General features: G+C 40.2%; 1 pseudogene; it reads right to left on the bottom strand.

The window, feature by feature from the left end:
* Positions 1 to 1,490: 1,490 nt before the first annotated feature.
* Positions 1,491 to 2,057, bottom strand: LOC118539365 (NADH dehydrogenase [ubiquinone] 1 alpha subcomplex subunit 5 pseudogene; annotated as a pseudogene).
* Between the last annotated feature and the right edge of the window lie 3,260 nt (positions 2,058 to 5,317).

Here is a 5,317-nt window from a genome sequence, read left to right as displayed (position 1 = left end):
GGCTGCTTAGCCTTGGTTTCCCTTGAAGGAGAGCCTGAAGTGAAGGCTGTGTACATGTGGTTTATTTGGGAACTTATCTTAGGAAACAGGTGTGAGAAGCAGGGACAGTGAAGGAGGAGGGAGTAAGCCCCAAAACAAGGATGAGTTCTTGAATTGGTCACTGCTATTGTCAACTGGTGCTCAATCCCATAGAATCTTCTGGGAAATCTTACAGAATACATCACAGAACAGTCAGCTAGGGAAGAAATCGGGAAATGGGCATCAACTGGCTTCCATCTCCCCTTCTTCAAAGTGGACACTGGCACTAACTCGCCCATCATAACGTTGTGCATGCCTGGACATCAGGCAGCCCACATCACTGCATCTGAGAAGCCCCAGGACAGAAGAGGCATCACAGAACAGATCAATGGCAGAGAAGCTGGTAGAAGCCTAAGTGGAACTCCTTTCTGTGGTGGTGGGAAAAAGGGGAAGGGGTGAGAGGGCTTGTGAAAATGACACCCTGCTCTTGCCAGCTCAGGAGTTCTTCACCACTCTCTTATTTTGTTTGTTTGTTTTTACTTAACCCCTCCACTTTTTTTCCCCACTTCATTTAATATTTATTTACCATTCAATTTACAGCTCTGTAAGGGGAGAAATATTTCAGAAAAAAAATACAATTTTCTCTTTCTGAAAATTCTGAATGATCCTACTTTGCCACAAGGGATAGCAAAAGACGCAAAAGCATATGTGAAAAAAAAACACACAGAAGTACTATCTTTGAAGTTAAAAAATACCAAATTTAAGTATTTAGAAATGATAGGGTCTAGGGTGAAAGGGTGAGGACATGTGAAAAGTAATTTATGTCAACTGTTTCTTTCCTTGAATTAGCACTTATCTTGGGTTTGATAACCATACTGCACTCATATTGGAAACTTAGTGAAAACTACCTGGTGATTCCACTTTGAAGTTATAACCCACGTATGAGTAAGATGTTCTGAATATAAGCCTATGAAAAACTTTAGGAACTCTTGATGTCTTTCCTTTTACATAAATTCTATCCCCATCCTGATGTACTCTGGCTGATCAAGAAAACTAAAGGCTAAGAACAGAAAGCTAACTTTTTTAAATGAGACAAACAGAAAAGTTTTTCCAACTACCACTATAAGAAATTTTTTCTTTCAAGAAAGAAATTTTTCTTTCAAATACCAAATCAATTTCCTCAACTGCACAACTATAACTCGATGGTTTTTACTCTTACTACTTCACTTTAGTGACCTATAAATTTGTCTAAACAATAATAATAATTAGTATCTTTCCTGTTTTTTTTTTTTTCAGGATAAAAATCATTAAATGATGTGTTGAAGATACCACTATAAATACTTCACATTTTGGTTATGGCTTCTGCATTGAAAGTCTATAGGAATTTTTCCAATTAACTTCCAAATCTTTCCACAACCTCTCTACAAAACAAACAAACAAACAAACAAACAAAAACCAACAACAACAACAAAAATCTTTAAGATAGCTTAAATGAATGCTTTACATATCAAAAATGGATTCACAAGTCCCTATTACCATAGTCATCAATTTTAAGGTGTCCTAAATATGTTCTGTATTAGTTTTCTTGATTATGTCAATAATATAGAAACATTTTTATATAATAGAACATTTAATTACATCCGTTTCCCATCAACACACTAGTCATACAATGATGATTATATTGGCCATTTCCATTGGTTGGCAGGAGGCTCTTCCACTAAAGGCTCCCATGGTTTCCACTGTAACATTTTTCTGGCCAGACTTAGTTCATTTTCAGCCTGAAGAATCACCTCTTCTAGGTGGTCACCCTGAAGTTGGTCTTCTAATTTCTTAACATCTGGTTCCGCTTTAACCATACTCAGCTTCTCATTTGTAATGTGTTCTGTATACTTTCTATATGTTGTGTTTTTAGGAATTTGCTCAAGAACATCAAGAATCTTTGTGTACAATATTCTTAGCCTCTCGTGTGGACTCTCACATACAGCCAATCCCACAAGGCCGGTGGTCTTCTTCAGCAAACCTGCCATGACGGCGCCCAACCCCGCCACTTAATATAAATGGTTCCTTCTTTAAAGTCTCAACTACCCCATTTGGTTCATGTGCTTCCTATTACAATCCTGCCTACTTCACTGATATTCTGTGTCCTTCTAAGCCTTCCTTCAGAGACTCTTCCTCTCCTTTCCCCACTATTCTCTCACAGACAATGATGCCAAATGGTTTTATGCTCCCCTCTTGTACAGGGCTGGAAAGTGTCCTCCCAAAATTTATGTCCTTCCTGGAACCTCAGAGAGTGAACTTATTTGGAAATAGCGTTTTTGCAGATGTAATTAATGGTTAAGATGAGGTCATACTGGAGTAGATGAGGTTTTAATCCAATATAAATTGATGCCCTTATAAGAAGAGAGGAAGAGACACAGAGACAGAGATTCAGGAAAAATAGCCTTGGAAGATGGAGGCAGAGATTGGAGAGAAATGTCTACAAGCCAAAGAAAACCAAAGACTGCCAGCAACCACCAGCAGATAGGAGAGAAGCATGGAACAGATTCTCTCTCACAATGCCCAGAAGGACCCAACACTGCCAACACCTGATCTCAGACTTCTAGCCTCCTCCAGAACTGTAAGAGGATACATTTCTGTTGTTTAGATCACTTAGTTGTGATAATTTGTTATGACAGCCCTAGAAAACTAGTACACGTCTTCATCAAGGCCGGCTCTCCTTCAAAGTCCCACAGAGCTCTACAAAGATTCATGTTTCGTTTTCTCTCAGCCCATTAAATCTTACCTGTCATGGGTTTATCCTTCAAGGTCATGGCCTTTACCCACTGAGAGTAGGTGAGGAGACCTGAGTGTCTCTGCTAGGGCTTCACAATTAGTTAACTTGATGCCCAGCAGCACAGCATATCTCTTCCAATTAGAGCTTCCTGTCTGCTCAAGGAAGCACTTTAAGAACCCTTAATGGCCCATTGGAGGAGAGTGATATAAGCCATTCTCAAACCATGCTGTGCAGGACACCAATTGTCCTTTTCCTACCAGCTTGAGTGAGAGGCTCAGCTAGCATGGAGACTTCCTAAAGTCCAAATACCTGCCCATTGTTAGTTATCCCAACAGGAACCCCACAGGAGCCTGGACTGCAGGTGCACAGTCCACTGCAGAGTAAACTTGTGGACCCGCCAGGTTGGGAAATAGACACCACAGTGTTTGTTTCCTGTAAGCACCCCTTGATGCGCACTTGTTGCTCATTCCCACCTGTCCTTCCATGCCTTTCTTAAAACCCTGCTCTGCCACATAATTAACCCTACCAGAAGAAGAAAAGGTCCAGGGTAAGAATATGCAACTAGCTTCTGTTGGGTTTGTTTCTTAGATGTAGTTCTTTAGATGAGATATCAGGCTAAAATGAAGCTTTGCATGCCATAGGTTTGGTTTGGTTTGGTTTGGTTTGATTTGGTTTGGTTTGGCTGTCTTGTTAGCGTTTGCATATGGCAGAGAGGGGAGAGGTAGCCCCACACCTCTCTGCTGCTCTCCTCTGTCACCACAAGCGTAGATTTGGGAGATGAACACACCCAGTCCATCTCCAGCCCCCTGCCAATTGAGTACCTGGAGGAAGATATGAGCCTCCTGGAGCATCAGTCTTCTCACGCACACACTGGGGAGAGTACTTCCTCATGGTGTGGTATGAGGACCAACCAAGTATGTGTGGCTATGGCATCACAGAGTGGCAGGTGCATAGCAAACCCAGGGGACCCTTCTCACTGCTCTTCCTCCTTTCAGTCCCATTTTAAGTATCACTTTCCCTGGTTACTTTGGCTATACTTATTTATGCTTATTTAATTTTTTATGTCTTATCTCCCCAACTCCGTTGTAAATTCAAAGCCAAATATTACATCTATCATTGTAAAAAATATTAATAACCTTTATGAGGCATCCTGTGTGTCAGATGCCATGCTAAGCACTTTACTTACCCAATCCTGACAATGACCAACTAAGATAGGATATTAACCTCACTTTGGAAATCTGAAGAGCAAGGCGTACTTGAGACAACTAGTAAGTGGTGAAACCAGAATTTACAAATGAATCTGTCTCAATTCTAGAATCTGCTCCTTTAAACACAGTGCTTCTATCCCACTGTCAGATGCATAGGAGGGACTTGATAGCAATATTTAAAAATTATTAGCAGAACTTCATCTATAAGATACCATACAAGACATAAATGTGCATGTTAATGACAGAGCTTACTTGAAAAAGACTTATATTAAAATCAAATAAAATTGATTTCATGATTATTCAAAAAATACATTCTCTCCAAGTAGGCTTATCCCCACTATGCCACCAAATTACTAAATTCAGCAGTTACTAAATTCGGTGGTGACTTCTCAGTCAGTCTTCTCCCTTCTTGATCTCTCTGTGGCACCAGATACAATTGATGAGGCCTTCCTTCAAATGCTATTCTCACTTGGCTTCTAGAACAGCGTGTCTCTTGAGTTTCCTCCTGTCTCACCAGATGATTCCTTTGCTGACTCCTCCTCTCTATCTGTTAAGGTTGAGGTGTCCCCGGACTCAACCCTTGGTCTCTTCTGTATCTACACTTAGCCACTTGATGATCTCAACCAGTAATACAGTTTTAAATACCATACACTCAATTCTACTATGACGTGATGTGGCATTCCCAAACATCACTGTGCCCTGCAAAATCCCACAGTGACAACCACAGGGTTTATATGAAAAAAGTGATTGGGGCACAAAACTAAAAAACGTCATCAGTGACCTGTAAAAAAAAAAAAGAGAGAGAGAGAGAGAACCTGATAAAAATGGTAGCAGTTTCACACTTACTAAACGGAACATGCATGCGTCACTATTACAATATATATGGTACTTTACCTTGCCAAAGAACTTTGCCTGTGAAGGGGTTACAGCTTGTGAGTTCAAGTGAAGTCATGGAAGCAAAGTTTTCTGAAGTCAGTCAGGTAAGTTGTAATGACGGACATGGATGGGTGTGGTTCATAATACATGGTGAACTGATGTAGCTAGTCTAGGTGTCTGAGGTATGGGTGTGTATTTTGGGTTTTCTTACACAGTTCAGTTCTGCTAGTGCCATTTTATGCATTCACAGAGAGTTTCTTCCAGAATAAATTGCATATAATCAAATGTGAAATTCCCCTTATGTTTAAATTGTTCCTGACTGTATCAGCCTATACTAGGTCTGCAAAGACATTATATCTAAATAAGGTCATATTCACAGGTCTTGGGGATTAGGACTTCAACATATATTTTTGAGGAACACAATTAAACCATGAACACAAAG

Source organism: Halichoerus grypus, chromosome 9 (genome assembly GCF_964656455.1).
Source record: "Halichoerus grypus chromosome 9, mHalGry1.hap1.1, whole genome shotgun sequence".
NCBI classification, from domain to species: Eukaryota; Metazoa; Chordata; class Mammalia; order Carnivora; family Phocidae; genus Halichoerus; species Halichoerus grypus.
This window is presented reverse-complemented; position numbering and strand designations above follow the sequence as displayed.